Genomic DNA, 25,326 nt, shown 5'->3' with positions numbered 1-25,326 from the left:
ATCAGGACACAAGGGAGACCGTGAGCCCGTACAATATGTTGCAGAAACACCCTTGCCAGTTCTACAGATGTAGGTAATTCAGCCAATGGTACGAAATGACCCATCTTTGTCAGATGATCCACGACAACCTATATCACCATCATCCCATCACAGGGTGGCATTTCAACTATGAAGTCCATGGAGAGTGTATGCCATGGTTGGGGAGGTATGGACAAAGGCCTAAGAAGTCCCACAGGTCGAGTATGAATGGCCTTTCCTTGTGCACAAATTGCACAATTCTTGATGTAGTATCGAACGTCACCCCGTAAGTGGGGCCACCAAAAGGAACGTTCCACACTTGCAATGGTTTTATACATCCCCATATGTCCTCCCAAGATGGAATCATGGGACCAGGCCAACGCTTGCTGTTGCAAATGTTCTGTCGGAATGAATAAAGCAGTACCATGATAAGCAAGGTCATCCTTTTCTGCACAATGTTCCGGATCTTCATGGACCCATTCCTGCAAGTTCATATCCCCGAGGGCAATCTTCACTTCCTCCAAAAAGTCTTGTGAAGACAGTAGGGCTATTGATGCGGTGGACTTGTCCACTTCCTTTAGGATCAAGGGGGTTCAATCTCTTCAGATCCTTCCTGTTCTTCTTCTCCGAGACGTGAAAGTGCATCCGCCTTTCCATTTTGTGGTCCAGGTTTGTACTTGATGATAAAATCAAAGTCAGAAAAGAACATGGACCATCGTAACTGTCGCGGGGTAAGTGCCTTGGCGGTCTTCAAAAACAGTAGATTCCTATGATCCGTGTAGATCTCCACTGTATGCACCGCACCCAGGAGATAGTGACGCCATTCCTCACATGCTCTCTTAATAGCCAAAAGCTCTTTATCTGAGATGGTATAGTTAATCTCACAGGGCGTGAGCTTTTTTGAGAAGAAGGCAACAGGATGTATTTGTCCGGTAACTGGATGTCCTTGGGATAGCACACCTCCTACCGCATATTGAGATGCATCCGTTTCCAGAATGTGTGGTAGTTGTGGATCAGGATGACGAAGGATGCGAGCCTGGGTGAACTGCTTTTTTAGGAACTGAAATGACGTAGCGGCATCCAAACTCCAAACAAAGGGGGTGATTTTCTCAACAGACTGGAAATAGGATGTATTATTTTGGAGAAATCCTTGATAAACCTCCGATAGTAATTTGCAAAGCCGAGAAAACCTTGCACTGCTTTAACGGTCCGAGGGGTGTTCCAATTAATGATTGCTTCAACTTTACTCATGTCCATTTGGAAGCCCTGTGCATTAATCACGTACCCTAGGAAGGAGACTTCCTGAACATGGAACAGACATTTCTCGAGCTTTGCATAAAGCGAATTCTGCTGTAGTTTGCCAAGCACTGTTTTCACGTGAGTGACATGTTCCGAGAGGGTAGAAGAATAAACCAAAATATCGTCTATATATACGACGCAATAGGTTTCCAGACATCAACGGAGCACTTCGTCCATAAAGAACTGAAACGCGGCAGGGGCGTTGCATAGCCCAAATGGCATCACCCTATATTCGAACGACCCAAACTTTGTTCGGAACGCTGTTTTCCATTCATCCCCTTTTTGAACTCGAACCAAATGATACGCTCCACGAAGGTCGAGTTTGGTAAAATACCGGGCACCTTTCACCTGGTCCATGAGTACTGGTATCAAGGGGAGAGGATATCGATTTTTGATGCTCACACGATTAATAGCTCTGTAATCGATGCAGGGTCTTAATTCAGCGCAATCCATCTTGGGGATGAAAAACATAGGGGATGAAGCAGGTGATGTCGAGTGTCTGATAAAACCCGATGCAAGGTTCTCCTCGATGTATGTTTTTAGATATTGTGTTTCTTTCTCGGTCATGGCATAGACCCGACTGCATGGAATGTCTGCTCCAGGTATCAGTTCAATTCGGCAATCATATACCCTGTGTGGAGGCAGACTAGTAGTCTGTTGCTTATCGAACACAGGAAAATATGCACGATATTCCGCAGGAAGAACGGTAGCACTACAATACCGCTTTGAGAACATACTGTCGCCAAACACACAGACGGTGATATTTCAGGGATGTGGGCTGTAGGGGTATTCTGAGTGCAGTGTTCCTGACAATAATCAGAAGATAGTGTAATGGTACGTGCTGCCCAACTGACTTTAGGATCATGAAGAGTCAACCATGGCATTCCTAAAATAAGACGGAATTGTGGGGCGTCAATAAGATCGAATTGGGTATGTTCCTGATGGTTTTGGCTGGTCTGCATTAACATGGACCAAGTGTGGTAAGCCACAGGACCAGATGACAAAACGGTTCCATCAACGGCTTTCACCAACTCAGGTTTTTCTTTCTTTTCGCAGGCAATTCCAATCTTCATAGCATACTCTTGGTCGATATAATTCCCGGTGGCCCCGGAATCTAACAAAGCATCAATGTTCAAGGCATTTTGAGGAATGACCCATAAAATGACTCGAAGGTTCATGTGTGCCACTGCCGGATGTAGAGTGTTAGCAAGTGAAGGGGAGATCGTTAATGGCAGACAACCCAAGGCAGAGACCTCCTCCTGATTTGGGTTCTTCAGTTTTCCGTCGGCTTTTTGGACTGTACAAGGGCTTGAGCCCGAGGCACAAAGGGTCTTCCGGATACTGCATTCCTTGCTCTGCATTCCTTGATGAAATGTCCTCCTTTGCCACAGTACAAACATGGTTTGAGGCAGCGTCTTTTCTCTTTCTTCTCCAGTGACAGGGGACCACGAATGCCGCCTATCTGCATGGGTTCTGTACCTTCCGCTGCCTTGGAGCGTTCTTCCGTTGGGCTTTTAAAGCGAGGATAGAAAGAACGATTGTCACCTCTGGTTCTGTCCCCTTTTCGCTCAAGGAGTCTGTGATTCAACTGAACCGTTAGATCTATAAGTTCTTCACATGTGTCGGGAAGCTGTACCACTTGTGCCAGGACATCCTTGAGCTCCCCTCTTAGTCCTTGATAGAATAATGAGATTCGTTTAGCAGGAGGCCAGTCGGTTTCGACCACTAGCCTATTAAACAACGTAATATAGGATAACAAGTCCTGAGAGCCTTGGCGTAAAGTGAGAAGTTCCCTGTCAAGGGTCAACATATGAGACTTTCTATCAAAAAGCTTACGTAATTCCAGACAAAAAGCAGGAAAGCTGTGCAACACTGGGTCGTTGTTCTCCAACAATGGTATGGTCCAGCTTGCGGCATTACCACCCATATAGGACATCATAAAAGCTGTCTTAGTAGGATCATCTTGAAAAACCCCAGGTTTACAAAGAAAGTGTAACCTACACTGGTTCAAGAAGGTCTCAAACTTCCTGGGATCCCCGAAAAAACGTTCAGGTGGGGCCAATGGAATACCCACGTTTTGCACAACATGTACTGTATGGACGGGATCAGTCTAGGGTGTCATAGGAAGGGGGGCTACAAGAGGAGGCACAAAAAACCCACCCCCCTCCGCTCCCATCGAGGGTGTATGTGTCGTAGTAGGAGGAGGCAATGTAGCGGGTTTTATATAGGGATTCCCACCAGTCCCCTTACGTGACAGTCCTGCTACCTCTCTCCGCAAGGTGCCTACTTCCTTATATAGTGTCTGGTTCTCTTTTCTAGAGGTGTGTACCTCCAGCTGCAAAGCTGCTAGGCTTTCCACCACAGAGGCCAAAACAACCTCAATATCCATCGTCTGGGCCAGCGTGTATACTTGGGCTTGTCAATCTGTCAGGGATTGGCCGCAGCGCAAGTATAAAGTACGCCACTAACCTTTGCTTAATATGTCCGGCATAAACGACGTCTGAAGAGAAGTCTCCCATTTCCACCCAGATACGATTTCCACTCTCGGCAGACTTCTTTCTTCCAGATGAATTCCGGCAGGGATCACCATCAGCCATTCCATAACCATCCGGTTTGATTGACAAGCACCTTCCTCTTGGAAGGGAGGTGCTTATATGAGAAACGCCCTGTGACTCCGCTGGTCGGCCCCTTAGCATGCTGGTTATTGTAGTGTCTCCAGCCAGCCATGCTCATACTACCTGGCACACACAAACGACGGGGCTCCCTGAGATGAAACGGTACCCGCCTCCTCGACCATGAAATCGCTACACCTACGTGCCACTAGGTCCCTCGGACTCCTCGGTTTCTGGCCCAGTCTGGATCTGCGGCTCCTCCTGGTCTGTGGTGCTGTCCCCTCCTGAGGCCATGGATGTATATGGATAGACTTAGAAAAACAAGACCCACATTAGTCGCCTGCACTGACTGCACACAACACAGTGAGTACAGCACATCACAGGGCAAGCCCTGACATCGTCAGCGGAACATTGCTCAAAGTGCTCAAACTGTTTTTAATAAGCCAATTAGCAGTCTGACCATCAACCATGGCACCCATATGCCTCCTGTACTTGCACCCATATGTCTGTTGCATGTTGGATGCTAATACCCCAATGTGCACACATGCACCACCTACACAGTTGTTGGACATGCAAGTGAACATGTTGAAGTTTGTTACTATACACACACATCACATCTCATGCCACTCACTCAGTACAGTTATCAGGATGAAGGGATGGCCATAGTCTCAGTTCACATGCTTGTGATGCATACCAGCACCACACACAATGATGTCCTCATGTCCTGATAGTCAATGCCACTATGGGGTGCATGGAGCACATTTGACTCCACTACAGGATCCCTCCTAGTAAGTTCAGTGACATGGCACAGGCATGCATGGAAAGTCAGTCATCACTGTCCCATGTCACACGGGCAGGCATACGGACAACAACAGTCTGCACTGTGTCACAATCATAGGTCATGGGCAAAGCAAACTCTGCAGCTGACAAGTGCCCTTGTCTATCCCCTGCAAAAAACATATTCCCGACTATGATGACCCCACGTCACACAAATCAGACATATGAGTGACATCATACACAACTCCCTGAACATGAGCACCTCACAGTCTGCTGTGAATGAAACATAACTGCCTGAAATTCCCAGTTGCATACAGCATTATGCACAGTTTAGTGATCACACACCTATAAGTCACACAGGTATTGTCTCCTATAGTCACATCTCAGATGTCCTGGTGACCCTAAAATTTATGGACACCCCTGTTGTCCTAAAAAGGAAGCCACACCACAATGACACAGAGGCAGACACCTGAGGGCACATTTCACTAAGCACAATCTGTAGGTTGATACATGGGTGTTTGAGTCCAGGGTGTTTCAATGCCCAGGAGTGGGCATGACTTCCCAGGTCAATGTGAAACAGTGTATAGCCCTGGACAGTAGGCAGGTGGCAGAGCAAGTGTGAAAAACTTGATATACATACTCCTGAGGCCACTAAAGGGACTCACCTGCTGCATGGGTGTGTTTTAAATACCCCAGACACATGTGGTGAGTCAGACCAGCAAATGGAACACATATCAAAGGCACACACAGATCACAAGTCAGAGATAAGGCATTGTGCAAACAATTGACCCACCCACGAAGCACACATCATAGTCCCAGTAACACATGCTGTCCAGAACCTTAAGCATAGCTGACTTCAGGGACACCATGCCCAAGTGAAACAAATCACAGACTGTAGGGGCCACACCTGTGGATCAGATGAGGAGAGTGCATTACACAATTGAGGGACATGAGTCCAGTACTACAACACCAACGTAATGTGGAAGTATAACCAGGCCAAAAGACTGCAAATAGCATGTCAGGCATAGTTCACAGATTAGGCATGAACCTACCCCCTCCTTGCTGCCGTCTGGCCTTCAGTTGCCCATCCAGGTCTGGGAAGACCACCGCCAGAATCCTGATCATGTGGGGGGTCAGGGTCTGGTGTCCCCCCTCCTGTGAGGAGGCAACAGCTTCAGCTGGACCCTTGCTATCCTCCAGGTCCAGCCCGAAGGCCCTGCCACCTCTTCTGGCAGCTGCGGATCCAGCGCTTGAAGACCACCACTGATCTAACGGCCCGGGTGATGGTCAGCCAGATCTACTGCTTCTGGTGGGCATCCACCTGTGAGGATGACAAAGTGAAAGGACATTACCACACATGCCACATATTTGTGCTGCACACAGTTGGATATACATGTAGTCATCACAAAGGTAAATGAGGTACACAGGTAGTGCACCCATTGAAATGGACAATTGTCCTGCATGTCTGACATTTTAACATCGCCTGGGAAGTAAAAGCTTGCACAAATGCACTTTTGCAGCAGGACACCTGTTCATCACATGTACCGACACACTTTGGGGGTTGAAAGTACTCAGTGCATATGCTTGCCACTGGTGTACACACTGCTAGTACTGCTAGTCAGACAACTTGCACAATTAGGAAGGCAGTGGACTGCACACTCACCTGCTCCCCTGGTTTCCCATACAGCCAGCAGGGACTGGTTCTCCTCCTCTGTGAAGGCTGGGGCTCTCTCCAGAGTAGGTGCCATTGCAGTAGCCAGAGGATGCAGAGACAGCAGCAGTGTTAGCAGAGATGTGGTCCTGTAGCATGTAGTGCAGGCAAGTGAGCTCTCTGGGGCCAGGCAGCCTTTTATCTGTGCGGCAGAGGCAGAATCTGTGCCATGTCTCCTAAGTGATAGGTCCAACATGGTTGCATTCTATGAATCTGGCCAATCCATGGAATTGTAAGACTCTTACACGTCTTCCACATCGTTCAAAATGTCACCTTCATGACACCCTAGGAATTGCAACATTGTTGTAGGCAGCCAACTGAATTTCCAGCGCACGACTTATACAAGTTTTGAATTTGCATCCGTCTCCATGACAGTCCATAGACAAGGAGTGTGCATGGCTCGGTCAACTAGCTGTACGATGCGTTTTTTGTAAATCTACACGCACCCGTCTCCATATGATTCAATGGGCTATGCATGCGCACGTCTCAGGTCATGCCTGTAGAATGCATCTCTGTAGAAGTCACCCACGTCGGTTCACATTGGTGTGAGTTGTTGATGGATTCCACACAAAATTACTTGCCAGGGACTCGGGTGCACACCTACAATACCACAGCATGTGCCACACTGTATCCCATGGCTTGTAAGGCTGGATTACCTGTGTATGTATGGGGGCAGCATTTGGTTTGTTGCGTGGCACTTTGGTGCAGCCACTCCCAAGCTGGGCACGGGTTCATGGGGACAGAATCCTTTTTGTGTTGTGCACATTACCACTGTGATGTGCAACTGTTCATTTATGGGCATGAGTCATGGACACAGTTGCAGGTAATGCGAGCAGCTGTGCTGCTCGCATTACTTTGGTGCTTTAATTAGAAGCTGTGCTGCTCTGGTGCTTTAATTAGAAGCTGTGCTGCTCGCATTACTTTGGTGCTTTAATTAGAAGCTGTGCTGCTCGCATTACTTTGGTGCCTTAATTAGAAGCTGTGTCTGCTTGTGTTCTCCTCTGTGCATTGCTCGCATTGGAGTATCTCTGCCTCCCTGTACATCGCATTGCCTTAAAGTGTGTCTGGGCCGATTTAGTTTAGTAGCGCTCGCATTATATGACTTTATTTATTTAAATAATATATTGTGCCTGATTGTACCACTGCCCACAGCATAATTGATTTCTGTGCCCCAACCTGTTCTGGTTTCGCTTTTGCTGCCATTTTGTTATTGTTGTGCCTCGGAGCCCGTCCTCTCCACCCCGCTCCCGCCTCCCAGCTGCTCCTCCCTCGCCCCCGCCCCTCCACCATCCACATATGACAGATGCTTTAGCGCGCAGCGTTCACGCGCAGCGGAAGCGCCCCATGCGCGCCGAAGGTGTGCCAAAGGAAAGCCCGTCTATGCCCGTCCGCGCCTGGACCGCACCCATCGCCAGACCCCCTGGTCCTCGTAAATCCCACTCCTCCCGCTTAACATATGATGCCGCTTCCCTCTCAGCACTCAACCCCGGCCTCATCCCAAACTGCTACCAAGCCGCCCCAGGACACACCCATGGACCCTTCACCTGCCAATCCTGCAAGTTCAACTGCATCAGGACCCACACCAAATCCACAAACTCCAAACAGAGCTCCGACACTAACCACCTGAAGTGCATCCTACTCAACACCCGCTCGGTCCACAGACACGCCATTGAACTCTGGAACCTACTCGACACCATCTTGCCGGACTTCGCCTTTCTTACAGAAACCTGGACGAACGCCTCATCAGCTCCCGACATCGTCATAGCCATCCCGGACGGCTACAAGATCATCAGAAAGGATCGCACCATTCAAACAGGAGGAGGCATCGCCATCGTCCATAAGAACTCCATCCGCATCACGACCAGCTCAGACAATATCCTCGCAGCCGCCGAACACCTTCACTTCCAGATCCACACCGACCCCAAGACCACACTCAGAGGCACCCTCATCTACAGACCACCAGGACCCCGCACACAATTCAGCGAAGACATCACTGACTTCATCAGCCCACACGCCCTCCCCTCCGAGGACTACATTCTACTGGGAGACCTCAACTTCCACCTGGAAAAGAAAAACGACAGCAACACCACCGCCCTCTGGACAACCTGGCCAATCTCGGACTCAAACAACTTGTTGATACCCCCACCCACTATGCCGGACACACGCTCGACCCAATCTTCACCTCTAGCAAGCACATCTCCTTCAACCACACCACAACTCTCCACTGGACGGACCACAGCTGCGTTCACTTCAACTACAAAAAGACCACGACCCACAACCTCCCACAACCAATCCCCCGAAGAAACTGGAACAAAATTACCACCGACCAGCTCTTCACTTCGCTTCACCAAAACCCTCCTGCAACATCATCGGACCCAAACCAAGCAGCCACCAACCTCACTCAATGGATCACCCACAGCGCAGACGAACTTGCACCCTTGAAAAACCACCAAATCAAGCAAAGCAGCAAAAAAGCCCCCTGGTTCAACGATGACATTAAGACATCTAAGAAGTTATGTCGTACCCTCGAGAAAGCCTGGTGAAAAAACCCAACCACTGACAACCTGACCACCTTCAAGATCGCCACCCGCAAACACCACCAACTAATCCGATCCACCAAGAAATCAGCATTCAAGGATCGACTTGACAAGAACGCCCACAACAGCAAAGAACTAATCAACATCGTCAAAGAATTTACCAACCCCACCGCCGGCGCCAACGACATCACTCCATCCCAAGACCTCTGCGACTCCCTAGCCTCTTTCTTCCACAACAAAATCGCCGACATATATAACAGCTTCGAAAAACAATCCGGAGACCAGCCCACTCCACCCACCTCTGAACCAGAACCCCCCTCCAACAACCTTTACGCCTGGAACCCAATCACCACTGAAGACACCATCCACCTGATGAACTCCATCCACTCAGGATCGCCAACCGACCCATGTCCCCACCACATTTTCAACAAAGCAGACTCCATCATCGCACCCCATCTCCAAGATGTCATCAACTGCTCCCTCAACTCTGCTACCTTCCCGGAAAGCTGGAAACATGCCGAACTCAGTGCCCTTCTGAAAAAACTCACAGCAGACCCCACTGAACTTAAGAACTACTGCCCCATCTCGCTCCTCCCATTCCCTGCCAAAGTTATTGAAAAAGCCATCAACAATCAGCTCGCCGCCTTCCTCGAATACAACAAATCCCTCGACCCCTCACAATCCGGCTTCCGAGCCAAACACACCACCGAAACCGCTCTCATCGCAGCAACAGACGACATTCGAACCCTACTGGACAACGGAGAAACATTTGCCTTCATCCTACTTGACCTCACCGCTGCCTTCGACACAGTCTGTCATAGCACCCTCATACAACGCCTCAGCAACGTCGGAGTACAAGGAAAAGCATTGGACTGGATCATTTCATTCCTCGCCGGAAGAACCCAGAGAGTCCGCCTCCCCCCTTTCACATCGGAGCCCACTGAAGTCATCTGCGGCGTACCACAAGGATCTTCACTCAGTCCCACCCTCTTCAACGTCTACATGAGGCCCCTCACATCCATCGCGCGCCAACACAACCTCAACATCATCTCCTACGCAGACGACACCCAGCTGATCCTCTCCCTCACCAAAGACCCAAACACCGCCAAAATCAACCTACACGAAGGAATGAAAGATGTAGCCGAGTGGATGAAGAACAGCCGTTTAAAACTGAACTCGGACAAAACTGAAGTCCTAATCTTAGGCTCATCCCCCTCTGCTTGGGATGACTCATGGTGCCCACCAGCCCTGGGAACAGCACCCATACCAACGGACCACGCACGCAACCTGGGCTTCATCCTGGACTCCTCCCTCTCGATGACCAGACAAGTCAACGCCGTCTCATCATCATGCTTCAACATCCTACGCATGCTCAAAAAAATATTCCGTTGGATCCCCACCGAAACAAGAAAAACGGTCACCCATGCACTGGTCACAAGCCGACTGGACTACGGAAACATCCTTTACGCCGGAACCACAGCCAAACTACAGAAAAAACTCCAACGCATTCAAAACGCCTCAGCAAGACTCATACTAGACATCCCCCGCCAAGCTCACATTTCTGGCCACCTGAAAGACCTCCACTGGCTCCCAGTCAACCAGAGGATAATGTTCCGACTCCTCACCCACGCACACAAAGCCCTCTACGACCTAGGACCCGAATGCCTCAACACGCGCCTGTCCTTCTACACTCCCACCCGCCAACTACGATCATCCAATCAAGCCCTCGCCGCAATTCCACGCATCCATAGATCCACCATGGGGGGAAGATCCTTCTCCTACTTAGCGGCCAAAACATGGAACTCACTCCCCACCCACCTCCGCCTTACACAGAACCACCTCTCCTTCAGAAAGCAACTTAAAACTTGGATATTCGACAAGTAATGCACCCCCCCTCCCACAAGCGCCTTGAGACCCTCTGGGTGAGTAGTGCGCTATACAAATTTCTGAACTTTAACTTGAACATACACCTTGACTCAAGGTAGGATGGTATGTACGTCACAGCGAGGCCCATAGCCACAATTCTGATATACACCCACAGTCAGTGTGCATGTTGTGTCTCAGATGTCTCTGATTCCATGTATGGCCTGCAGAGACCACAGGGGCCAGTACCTGTGGTACTCATGGTTTTTGTGGGGTGTACATGATATGCCATGTCATGCCAGTGTCCATGTGGCAATACAGGGACCATGTGTATCTGCCTGTCATAGAGGGAAGTTATGCCTGGGAGTCATCAGTCCTCACTTGTCACTGTGGTGTGTGTTTTGAATGTGGCAGCACTACATAGGTACTGTGACACATCCCAATGATTTGACATTGCACTCCCTGGAACTTATGTACACATGTTGACTTGATATGTGAGATGAAGGGCATGAAGGTGACATATGTGTCCATACCCAACAACACACACCTCAGTTCATTGTGTATTGCTATGATGTATCATTTCATTTTGTGCTTGTTAATTGCCACATGGGTGGATAAGTGTACAATCTTCCTTTGCCCATCGCTGTACTGCAGGGCAACAGCTGTCCATAGACTGTTCCCAGACCTTGAAAGCATGGTGGAACGTGACTTCATCCGATGTTACTGCTTCACCAGGCCACTGATTGAGGAGTTGGCGGAGCAGTTGGCACCACATCTGTTACCTGGCTGGACATACCCCACAGCCCTGACCCCAAAGTGGAGAAGTGTGGCTCACTGGTTAGAGGAGGCAGACCTGGAAGCAGAGGTCAGCCCGGGACCAGGGTTCAATTCCCTTCTCGGCAGGGTCTTGAGTCCTAAAATGTCCACTGACTCGACAATTCTCGCTCCGGTGCCTACTCGATTTATGGGTTCACACTCTGCGACTCTGGGCAATAGCTTGCTTAATCTCCACAACGGCCCCTCGCAGCGGGATGCCTGGCTTTCACCTTGTGGATACCCTGTCTTTGTTTGACGTTCTGACCGAGTCGGACGCTGATGTTGGCTCGTGCGGGCTTCTCCGAATCTTTCACGCTGGCTTTCTTCTGTGTTGCATACGCGTCTGTTGTGGAGGTATCGATTGCTTCAGCTCCCGGTTTTCTGTGCGTGTTGGTCATGCGGCTTGGGCTCCATGCGAGTCAGTCTGGTTTCACATGCATTGATTGAAAGAAACAAGGACCCCCTGGGTAGTAGTGTGAACAGACTCCTAGGGCAGGGTAAATAGATTATGTGAAAACAATCCTAGGCAGTCTAACTAGTAGGTAAACAATTAATCTGACCCAATAGTGAAAGGAATATTCAAAAATGAATTTATAAAATAAATGTACTTTTAATTAACATATTAAAAATCATATAAATAACTGAACAAAATTCAGGTTATATGATGTGATTTGACAAATATCATGACATTTACATATAATACTCAACACAAATATATTTAATACACCAGAATTTTTCTTTAAAAAAAAGGCAAAATAAACACAGTTTAATAAAAAGGACACCCTAAATCATAAATGGTGCCTTAAATACAATAATAAAAAAAGAACTTGACGCGCGTGTACTTTTAGCTCCATTCAGCATTTTGGAGTTATCATTCCCAATAGAAACGCTTTTTGAATATCCCCTTGTCTTTTCTTCTTTTTTTATCATTTATTCTTAGCCTTACCCACATCTTTATAGACAGCAGTTGCTGTCTCGAGGTATTTATCCCGACAGAAACATCTGCACGCTGCCAGTAGCTACATAAGAAAGAAATGCTTTTAACCTTTCAGGTAAATCTTTATTTTTTAATAATATCGAACAATAAGCCATCTCTTCCTCTTTATGTTTCAATTTTGAAATAGAAGGATGCGCAGATATGAAGGATCTATTAATCCCTTGTATCCACTTATATACCATGGTAGTGGGCCATATTATTAATTTTCACAAGGGGTTCCCCTGTTTTGGCCACAATACTTTAAGTTTCAGAACAGTATTATTTATCGAACGTGCTGCCCTTATATCGATTGTTTTGTAATGTGTTTGGAACTCTGGTCGAAATATCGTTTCCATTAATGCTCCATGTTTGGAGAGCTCTACATGCATCTAGCTTCTGCCTTCAATTGGCCCTTGTTTTAGATCATGAATATCGGATATATATATATATTTCCATACCCTGTTTATTCAGTCAACAGCCCATAATAAGATGACATATTGGAATGTCTCAATACTCAAATTTAGACATACCGAGATAATTGATATTCTCCGCCTGATACTTTATCCATTCTGTTCTCCCATTTTTCATTTAGATACCATTTATGTCAATCTAAGGATCCGTTACATTTTCATTGATGACCAGCATCAGATTACCAATTAATATCTTCAAATCTCAGTTATGCAGGTAACTTCCCTTTTATCACAGGACTGGATGCCTTTAGAGGACTTTGTCTGTTTTTTTTAACTTATCGAGCCCACACCTGCATTATATTCTTGTATACATCCGGTTAGATAGCCTTCGATCTATTAAAACGAGTATTCTGTTATGCTTGTATTGCTCCCGTTCCAGACACATTCCTCTTTCATGTAATGCATTCATGTGAAATCTTGTGTCCATTGGACTTCATAATTGTTTTTCCTATTAATTAATACCATTATGACATTTTTGTCTCCACTGTTCAGGAATATTATGTATCTGTTGCAGTTGTTCTGTATCCTTAATTGAAGACTGTGTTTGTGTAGCATCACCTTCTTTACGTAAGTTACCGTTCATCCATATATTACAAGAATCACTTTGGACACATCATTAGAAAGAATTGTATGTTATCACTGCTACTGCTATTTATGTGTCACATGTTGTTTTTTATACTGGATACTTTTTTGGCTGAGTACTGCATTATCCAACAAAGATTGGTCCATTTTGAGACACATAGGTAACAAATTAGTAAGTCTGAACCTAACAGCGTAAAGGATATTTAAGCTAGTGATATATATTGTTAGACCCTGTCAATTCATGTATCGCTAGAAAATGTATTGTTTGTTTGATGTACATGTTTTTAACATTGAAGAGTTGTACTTTAAAGTTGTCTTTTTATATATATATTTTCAGGTTATCCGCTGCGACTCCTGAAGAAGGCGGTTTCCACCGAAACGCGCGTCAAGTTCTTTTTTTATTATTGTATTTAAGGCACCATCTATGATTTAGGGTGTCCTTTTTATTAAACTGTGTTTATTTTGCCTTTTTAAAAAAAAAAAAATTCTGGTGTATTAAATATATTTGTGTTGAGTATTATATGTAAATGTCATGATATTTGTCAAATCACATCATATAACCTGAATTTTGTTCAGGTATTTATATGATTTTTAATATGTTAATTAAAAGTACATTTATTTTATAAATTCATTTTTGAATATTCCTTTCACTATTGGGTCGGATTAATTGTTTACCTACTAGTTAGACTGCCTAGGATTGTTTTCACATAATGGTTTCACATGCATTGCATCGTACTGTGTGGGTTGGACGACGCGCGTACGTGTCCGTCAGGTTCATTCCTGGTTAGTGTTGGTCGGTGCGATTCGTGTCCCGCTTCTGGGTGAATCAATGGTTGCCATACGGCTCGGTCGTACGGCTTTTATTCTGTACGGGTCGGTTGTACATCTCGGGCTTTGCATCGTACTACAAGGGTCGTACGGTGCCTGTACGTGTCGGTTGGACTCTGTTCCTGGTCCGTGTCAGTCGGTTCCTTTTCCAACTGGAATCGAATTGGCCCATATGTATTGAGTCTATTACTATTACCACAACTACTACTACTACTTTTACTACTACAACTATTAATGCATCTACTAATACTAATGACGATAATATTGATGATGATGATAATAATAGTAATAATAATAATAATACATTTAACCCCTTGCATGCTGATGAAGGCCCCCATCCGTCATGCACTACGGCGCTCGTGTGCTGATGACGGCTGGGGGCCGTCATAAACTCGCCCACCAGCGATTTTGCCGCGCAGGTGCAGAATCGCGGCAGCATGCAAGGGGTTAAAGAAAGAAGGAATCCAAGTGTTTTAGTTTAAATTTTACCCAGTGCACCAGAGCACACAACATTAATAATAATAATAATAATAATCATAATAATAATAATACCAAACACTAATCCTAATACTATTGCTACAACAACTATTACTGAAACAACTAATTCTACTGTCCTTACTATTACTAATAGTGCTTGTCACTAATAGAAGTAGTAAGTAATACTAATAGTAATAATATTATAATACATATTATGGTTTTCATTAGTATTATTGTTATTATTAATATTATTATCATTATTGTTATTGTTGTTACTACTACTACTAATAATAATAATATTCATAACAATAATAAAAATAATACTCATTATTAGAAGTGAAGCCTCTAGATGGCAATCAGTATGCACTTTGTACAAGTAGGGGCCCTCACTCTAGTCAGGGTAAGTAAGTTACACAGCTACTATAACTCCTGCTCACACCCTTCGTAGCTTGACATGAACAGTCAGGTTTATCTCAGAGTCAATCTATACAGTATTTGTCCGCACGCAAACACACAGCAACACAGTATAAACAATACAAAAGGACACTACGCCAGCCTAGAGAAATAGCCAATATTTATCTGAGTAAAACAAGATCAAAAAGATAAAAATCCAACATGCACAAACAAAGATATGAATTTTGCAAGAATGTATTTAAAAATACAGTTCATAGAAGTTGATAGCACCAACCGGGCTATCGCTGCGTCGTGAACTTCCCAAATAAAACATTTCAGTGATACTGCATCAGACAGACCCACAAAACAGTTCCTTTGGCAGTGAAGAGGCCACGGAGAAACCTTATGATAAAATCCAAAGATGAGATGTCGCTAGCTTCGGTGGCATTGGTTCCAAAAGTCGTGCAGAAGTCGTTAAAGCCTGGAGTCACATGCACTCGGGAAAAAGCTCTACGATGCCAAGGTCAGAAGTTCAGGTATCAATGGGACCAGGCTGGCGATGGCATCACAGTCGATTCATCGTGCCCTTCAACAGTGGTGACCACGGCTGTGGTGAAGGCAGCAGAGCTGTGATGGTGCTGAGCACGCTCACCAGCAGACATGGGGCTGCTATGTGAGATGGGGCTATGCATTATGCTCTCCACGGGTGGTGCCCTCAGCCATGGGGCAGTCTGCGGCATCATTTGACAAATTAGGGGTCACGGGTGCTGTCTTCAGCAAACCAAAGGTTGCGAAGCTGTTGTGGTCGATGCATCGTGCTCTTCATGAGTGGTGACCACGGCTTCGCGGAAAGCTGCTGTATCAAGGATGGCATCGGGATTGCTTTTCTTGGGATTCCAGCACAGCCATTCAGTTCCAAAGGCCCAGGACTATTTGTTACACCACTTGGCAATGCAGGACTCACAGCAGATGAGGACAAGTACTGGTCACAAGATGTGGAGGGAGTCTTTGATGTCCCTGAGACTTCTGCAACAGGAGGCCAGCGCAACTCAAGACCTCAGAGAACCTTGGAAAGCAGGAAGCAGAAAGCAAAGTCCAGTCCATTTACAGCTAAAGACAATAACAGCATCAGGACAACACAACAAAGCAAACAGCACAGCACAGTGGTAGTCCCCTCCTGACAGCAACACAGTTCTTCCAGGCAGAATGTCCTCAATCCAGAATTGTTCTGAGGTTATGGTGTCACAGCTCCCGTACTTATACCAGTTTCTGCCTTTGAACTAGACAAACTTCAAACGTTTGTAGTGCACCAGACCCTGCCTTTCCTGACTTGTCTCCAGACACACTACAAGGGGAAGGAGACAGCTTTGTGTGAGTACAGGCACAGCCCTATTCAGGTGTCAGTGGCAACTCCTCCCACCGCTGTAGCTCAGGAAGGCCCATTAGCCTGGTTATCAGAATATACAAGGCACACCTCAGTTCCCTTTATGCGACTGTCTAGATTAAATGCACAAGATCCTAACTGTCAGCCAACACAGATGTATATTCTACAGACAGGCAGAGGCACAGAATGGTTAAGCAAGAAAAATCTCACTTTCTAAAAGTGGCATTTTCAAACACGCAATTTAAAAACCAACTTCATCAAAGTATGTATTTTTAAATTGTGAGTTCAGAGACCCCAAACTCAAAAACTTTATCTGCACACATTGGAAAATTACACTTAAAATATATTTCAAGGCATTCCCCATGTTACCTTATGATAACCCTGGGCAGAGACCTCTGCTCTGCCCACGGAGTGTGCAGAAATTTGCCTCCTCTGCATCCTGCGGAGAACACGGGGAAGGCAAATGTCTGCACACTCTGCAGCGGAGCGGAGTTGGCCAGCCCCTGCCTCCACCCCCCTATATTATCATTTAAATCTACATCATGTACTATTACATTTAAACACTTACCTGGCATGCAGCGTCCCCGGGCTGCCCTCCTCCTCTTCCTTGCAGTATCGATTATCCTTGAGAAACCTGTGCATGCGTGCGCACCCGCGCATGCACATTTCTTGTAAGAAAGGTTGATATGAAACATTTTGATGGGGGTATGGGTGATGGAAAGTGTCCGGGCAGGAGTACTTCATATGTGGAGCGGCAAATGGAGTGTGAATTGGACTATGAGGAGGATGAAGAAGAATTGGAGGAGGGAGAAATACCATGTTGGCAAGAACATAAAGAGACAACAATAAGCATAGGGATCAAAAAAACGGGGGAAGCTAAACTTCTTTCCAAAAGTCATATCTTGCAGGCAGTAGTTTCACAAGAGGAGTCTCTGGATAAAAGAAGGGGTGTTAAGAGACCACAAGATAAAGGTGAACGCAGGCAAACATCTCCAGAGTCAGTGGGCAGATTGAGAACAGGTGAGACTCAATGGTTGTGTAGCTGGGAGGGGATTAAGACGGAGGAGCTGCTCAAAAAGGTGAACAAGGGAACAGGGCTTATAGCAGTGGATAAGGGTGTTGGTACAGACTTTATTGCAGATGATGAAGGAAAAGCTGGCGAGAAAGATACAGGAGCTAGCGCAGTAAAGGATACCAAGTTAGGGGGAGCACTGAAAAAACATCTAAGATGATGATAGACAAAGAAGAGCAATCAAAAGAGGATGGGGTAAAGCGTAAAATTGAAGGTTTCAAAACACTGCCTTACATTAGGCTCTCTGTGCCGTTGGGGCACATTTGAGCAATGTGATGAAAGGGAAGAATTGAAGGGGTACATTTGTTGATGTGTACAAATAATTTAATTGAGAGATGCAATCCAAGGAGGGTTCTAGCAAAGAAGCTTGCAAACTGGAAACAAGACCTAGAGTACCCATACAATAGGCAAGTGGACGTTGGCATTTTTAATATTTGCCAGTGTCCACTGTGAAACATTTCCAGAGAGGTCTGTGTCCATATGTAAGTATATGGACATCATTCATAAGGCCCTTATGGAGTTTGGAGTTTTTGCATGGTTGCACTATAACAAGGAGTTTAGGGCTCGTATGGTGCTTATACCAGATAAACCATGGGGGGAAGTGGACAATGACTAATGGATGTAATGGATGCACCCACAGAGACCTCCTCCGACAATGCACACAGCATGTGGCTTAGCAGTTCAACACTGGCCTTTTCTGGGGGAACATGGGGTGGAGACCAAAAAGACCCAATTTGGGTGGCTACTGGACTTTCAAAGGGGTTATTGCCCGAGGAACCCTTGTACGTATAAACATGGGTGCTCTAAATGCAGGGGTAAGTCCGCAGTCCACCAGTATTTGGGAAGCAAGCACATTTTGGGAGTAGAGGGCAAAGCAGGGCAGTGGGGGATCCTTCCAGGCTAGTTACAAAAGGCTTTTATGCCAATTTATATGGATTGCATGAGTTATTGGCTAAAATGTTACCTTAACAGAGATGAGGCTATAAGGTTGGGATGGAGCTTCAGAAAATGTTTCAAACTTTGTTATCAGTGCACTACGATACACAGGTTTGCGGAGAATTTAAAGTCAGCAATAGAACATCATTATATAGTTAGACAAAAGTTGAATAAAGAAGTAAAAGAGGGAAGGATGGCAGGTCCTTTTACATCCTGGCCTTTGCCTGATTTAATGATTTTTCCCCTGGGAGTGGTACCTTAAAAAGCTGCAGGAGAATTTTGCATGATTCATCATCTATCATGGCCCTCTGTTTGTCGGTCAACTATAATATAGCAAGGGAGGACAGTGCAGTGCAGTTTGCTTCAGTGGATGTAGCCATAGCTCTAGTTAGATTAGTGGGGCCATGAGCAGAGTTAGCAAAATGCAACATCAAGTCTTCTTTCAACTACTCCCAGTTTATCCTATGGACTTTTCACTCGTAGGTATTCAATTCGACAATCATTTGTATGTTGATAAAGTTTTACCAATGGGACGTGCCATCTCTTCTAGTTTGTTCAAGTAATTTAGTACCTTTTTGCAGTGGTGCTCTACATACAGAACAGGTTATAGATTGATTACCCATTATTCGATAATTTTTTGTTTGTAGATGCAGGAGGCACACAGGATTGTGATGTAGATTTACAACAGTTTTAGGATTTGGCAGAAGAGTTGGGTGTACATTTGGCTCCCAAAAAAAGGATGGTCCTATTACATCTCTAGTTTTTCTTTGCATTGAATTGGACACAGTTAAAGTGGAGGCGAGGTTACCTAAATTGAAGGTTGGAGAGATTGTTGCGTTGCTCAAAGAAGCAACGGCAGCACCTAGGCTACAACTGAAGCAAATGCAACGACTGTTAGATCATCTCAATTTTGCTTGTCGTGATGTAAGAGCAACAAGAGAATAGAAAAAATGACAAGGAGGAAAGGATATATATAAATCTCACTTTTTACATCGGAACCCTATATTCCCCTATGAACAGTGCATGGTCCTGTCATTAATTCAAATTCCATCTTAACAACAAAGCAATCACATACCGAGGACACAGGATTACAAAATGTAATTATAGTAATCTTGATTCAATTTATCATATTTTTTTTAAATTCTTTCATCAAACTACATACATATATGTATACACACAACAATTATATACAAATGGCAAAGAATCCACAATAATTAATAGGTTCCTTCTACCCGCTTGGTCGAAAAAAAAGTGTTCACCTATTCCATACAGGGAATACACTTAGAGGTCGTCTTATCTACACACCAGGTTCTAATTTTTCCAGAACCTTAATTCAAAACTGGTGTATTCTAATCATTTAAATGATTAATCCAAATATCGTCAGCCTCCTCTTGTCATAACCTGTCGACGCGGATGCGTTTCTGCCTACATACACATCTTGGCCTCCTCAGGACAAGGGGGAGGGAAAGAACTTGTGGGTAACAACTCTGTGAGCCATGAAATCTGAACCTGGCTAATGAAAATGTAGCAGCATCCAGGGTGTGTAACTCAACTTCATTTAATCTGTACTTCCAAAGTAAAGGCACTCCAACTCAATAAATTGCCTCAACTCAAAACCCCTGGTGTAGATCTCTTTCTGCTCCAATAGCTTCAATGATCGTTGTGAGAAGTTGGCCTGGTATATAATGCTCACTAATTCTAGTGATCATTTTGTACCATGCCAAGCAACCCTTATGATGATTGGTTGTAATTCAACCTTGTAGACCAGTTATCCTAGTGGTAACGTGGACAAAGCAGTCTTAGGCTAAACTCTGAAAGGCATGAGAAGCCAGCTGTATTACCATACACAACCCCCTTGAATACCAAATGAAAGGGACACCACACAGATATATATTGAAAATATATATTGATTTATTAACTATAAAATCCCCTGGACTCTTTATGAGCACAGAAGCACAAGCGTTAAATCACAAGACAGTTTAAAATACACAAAAGTTGCACAATATGGATGAGCCCTAGGGGCCACCTAAACCATATACTAAGAAAGTGGTATAAGAGATACCAATCGGAATGGGAACAGGCCTAGGGCCTTGGGAATCGCTGGAGCTATTCGAGACTAGCAGTGACTAAGTCGGGAAAGGCCCGCGGGACTCGGGTGCAGTGTTCAAAGTGCACGCACTTTCCAATGTAAAGTCTATGGTGCGTAAAAAGTACAAAGTTAGATAGTTAGGAACCTTCCGAGTGACCTAGAATGCTGAAACTTAAGACACAGACCCTTGAGATGTGTACCAGTGTAGGAACACCGGCGGAGCTGAGTTACCTCACCCACAGGAAGCGGGTGCATAGGGTCGAAGTAGTGTCGGGTTTCGTCACGCTGGTCGCTGGTGCTTGGAGCTGAAGATGCTGCAGGCGGCTCGATGTGAAGAGTTCCGGTGGATCCAAGGGTGGATCCGAAGTGGTGAAGACCTGAAAGCAGAGGGGACAATGTTCAAAGTCACTAGCCAGTGACTACCGTGGAACCAGATTGGAACCAGGCGATGTCAGGTGCAAACAGGCGTTGTTGGGTAGCTTCTCTCTGCAGCCACGTAGACACCGGGGGTCGAGGATGTCCAGGAGTCGGTCACGAGCTGTCCCACGCAGGCTTCTCGCTGTTGGCGGTGTTGGCAACCTGATCGGAGCAAACAGGCCTTGGCTAATGCAAGCCACGCAGGAATCAAAAGATGCTTAACACTCGGACCAGCAAGGTCAGAGCGAGTGCTCCTTTTCACAGGAGCTTGGGCAAGTCTGGAGCAACCAGACCCGCTGTGTAGTTTGTCGGTTTCGTTGCCAAGATGGCCGCTGACCACGTGGCTAGTGGCCGGGATGGCGCGTCGAGTGGCACAATGCAAAAGGGCCCCACGCAGATCGTGGAGATGCTGGGGGGCTGATCTTCGGTGCAAGGGCTGCTCGGTGGTAGGGGTTCTCAGTCCCCAAAGCACATTGTCGAGGATGCCTCAGAAGCTGCGCAGTCAGCTTTTTGAGTGTCTTCCAAGATGTCCGGTCCCACGTCACTCGGTGCCTCCACGGGTCCCTTCTTTGCAGAGACTGTGGATCGGGCTCTGTGAGGTCTGGGAGTCTGGGTCTTGTCGGGCTCTGGGCTCGGGCTCCAGCGGGAGGCGGCGGCAAAGCAGATGTCAAGTTGCTGGTTGGTGCCTGTGTTCACAGGGTGGCCACTCCTAGGCCACAAGGGAGATTCTCTTCAGTCTTCTGAGCAGCAGAATGTCGAAGTCCAGTCTTCTTCTTTATTTCAAGTTGATTCAAGATGATCTGCTGTGCAATGGCACTGCTCCCACTCTTATTCCCAATCTGAGGGGTGGATCACCTACTAGGTCCCTCCTCTGGGTGGGACCAGGAAGGGGGGCGGTTACACCCCCTTTCCTTGGTCCAGCTCCTCGCCAGGCCTAGGTCTGGAAAGTCCCAGGACCGGTTTGGACTGGCTTATGCACGGGGACACCTTGTGTGCCCCGGGCATGTCTGATTCTATTCAGCCCTGTCCTACCCAACACACAAAACCCTGTCTAGGGTGGTGCTCGCACCTGTCTCGTGTCTGTGGTGGCAGCATCCATTTTGTGATGCTGAGGCTCTGGTTAACTTTAACCGGGGTTAAGGCTTCACACATGTCGTGTCCCTCTAGAAGGGTGGAATGCTATCCCCGTCGACAGAACTGTCGAGGGGATAGTATTCCAATTCGTATGACACCTTACTCGACATGTTTTGATAAAGCCAAACCAAAGATAGCATATAACCGCGAGGATTATAATGCACTTAAGAGTATATGGTATGGCAATATCCCGGAACAGCTTAGGGAGTGGTTCCCGACAGCTGCAGACAGGCTCAGCTCATGCTAGAGCACCATCCCACATATTTCCAAGCACTCTGCCTCCAGGATTGAAGAGGCCTTCCATAGGAGTGGCTGATAGGAACATATGTGTCCAGTTTAAGGTTAGATAGAGGGATACTATATCTAAGTAAGAGGTGATTACACCGACTTACCCCAGCTGAGTGATCAGCCAGTTGTGTCAAATATGGAGGCCAGGCCAGGGGTGGCACAATACATGCTGCAGCCCCTGGTAGGCCTTGGATGCACCTATGCCCTGGGTACCTAGGGTACACTGTTACAGGGGCCAATAAGGTGAACCAGTTCCAATTGTGTATGCACCTAAGGTACATGAAGTCCATTGTAAGGAGAGAGCAATTAGCCTGGGGCCCTGAATAGCAGGATCCGAGGCCAACTATGTCAAAAACCAGCTAAACACCAGGCAAATAGTTTGGGGGTAACCATAGTCAGATATCCACCTTCCTACAATCGTGACCTCCTTCCACTCTGTCGGCACAGGGCACCGAAGCACCAGTGCGTTCAGGTAAAAAAAACTCGACTCGGCGTCCCACGTGATCAGAATCCGGTGATGTAAGAGCAGGCAGGTCTTTTTGTTGGCAGCTTGGTTTTGCTATGTCAGGAGCTAAGTTACCGCACCACGGGATTAGGATCTCCACAGTGATGTGAGCAGCTTTTGAAGTTTGGTTAATTTTTTTAAAGGTCTCCGTGGCATCTCCATGTGGTTCATAGATCTGGATTTGGTTTGGATGTTCAGATATTCTCAGATGCAGCTGGTTAGTGGTTTTGGTTTATTATTCTGGAAAGGGAGGTGTTGTGGAAGATGGTAGGAGCGCTGCCTTCTTTGAATTCATTTCTTTGTTGGTCACTTTGTCAGTGGGAAGAAAGAAACTGGAGAATAAAACTGTCACTTTTAATGTGGACAACAAAACAGTTGTGGATTTGGTCAATGGTCAGAAAGTTAAAGACAAACATCTTTTAAAGCTACTGTATAGATGCATGCTAGGTTGCTTAATGTGTAATATTGATTTTAGAGCCAAATATGTGCCAGGTGTCAAAAATAACATCACAGTCATATTGTCTCGTTCACAGTGGCAGAAATTCCATGGTATGGTACCTGGAGCAGATTTGCAGAAAACACAGGCGCCGCAGTAGTTATGGGAGCTAGCAGACTGAGAATGCTTGACATTGTTGAAAAATCTCTGGCAGTGAGCACTGGAAACTCTTACAGGAGAGCATTGGAGGAATTTTTGAAGATGGGGGCATGTTGTTGAAGTTGAGATGAGCAAGGCTGCCTGCTGTGCAGAGATAATTTATCAAGAGTAATATAGCTAAGAAAGTTTCAGCTACACATTTGCTAGATGGTTTGAGATTTTATTGTACATTTTTCTGGGGCTATGAGTGCTCAGCTGGTGAGATGAGTAGGAGAATGTTGCAAGGCTGGGCTGAAGAAAATCAAATAGGTTGCTCTATCAAGGACCCTATTTCCATGAAGTTGGTGTTGCATATTGTAAAGGGCCTTTCTTTCATGAGTTTTTCTTCTTTTCAACAGTTGTTATTCAGGCTCTTAATATCTTGGTTATTTTTTGGTGACTGTAGGACATCTATGCTATTATGGAGAGGCCACTCAGGGGGTATGAGAGTAGAAAATATAACCGTGATAGGTGAAGCAATACAAATCTTTCTAGAGAGGTCCCTATCTGACCAAAGAGAAAAGGGGGTAAAGGTGTTACTATACAAAATAGGCAGGTCTGTGTTTCCAGTGGTCACATGGCAAGATTTCAAAGCATCAGGGGGGACTGAATCATGTCTAGTTTTTGTTCACCAAAATGACTCATAGATGTTAGCGTGACCGTTCAGACTCTCTGAGAAGCAGTCGCTCCCCACGCTCCTGGCCTGGGTATCGTAGTGCTTTGCTTGAATTGACTGTAAAGATTTAGTGCCTGCTACTGCTCACTACTGCTGTCCATTGCTCGCATTGTAATTGTGCTAGTTTGTCCATTGCTCGCATTTAAATCTGTGCATATTTAGCGCTCGCATTGCTGGATTTTAAATTTATAATTAGCGCCAGTTTGTGCCGGTGCCACTGCCCTTTGTGCCCCAATCTCGTCCTGTTGTCCTGTTTCAGTTCTGCTTTCACTGCCATTTGTTGTTGTGCCTTGTAGCCAGCCTCTCCACCCCGCTCCCGCCTCCCAGCTGCTCCTCCCCCGCCCCACCCCCCCTCCACTATCCACTTATGACAGATGCCTTTGCGTGCAGCGTTCACGCGCAGCGGGCGCGCCCCATGCGTGACGAAGGAGCGCCAAAGGTAAGCCTGTCTATGCCCGTCCGTGCCTGGACCGCGCCCAGCGCCAGACCCTCTAGCCCCTGCAAAATCCACTCCGCCCGCATAACGTACGACGCCGCAACCCTCTCAGCCCTTAACCCCGGCCGCTCACCAAACTGCTACCAAGCCGCCCCAGGACACACCCATGGACCCTTCACCTGCCACTCCTGCAAGTTCGACTGCATCAGGTCCCACACCAAATCCACAAACTCCAAACAGAGCTCCGACACTAACCACCTAAAGTGCATCCTGCTCAACACCCGCTCGGTCCAAAGACACGCCATTGAACCTACTCGACACTACATCGCCGGATGTCGCCTTCCTTACAGAAACCTGATGAACGCCTCATCAGCTCCCAACATCGCCATAGCCATC

This window comes from Lissotriton vulgaris, chromosome 3_1 (assembly GCF_964263255.1).
Source record: "Lissotriton vulgaris chromosome 3_1, aLisVul1.2, whole genome shotgun sequence".
NCBI classification, from domain to species: Eukaryota; Metazoa; Chordata; class Amphibia; order Caudata; family Salamandridae; genus Lissotriton; species Lissotriton vulgaris.
This window is presented reverse-complemented; position numbering follows the sequence as displayed.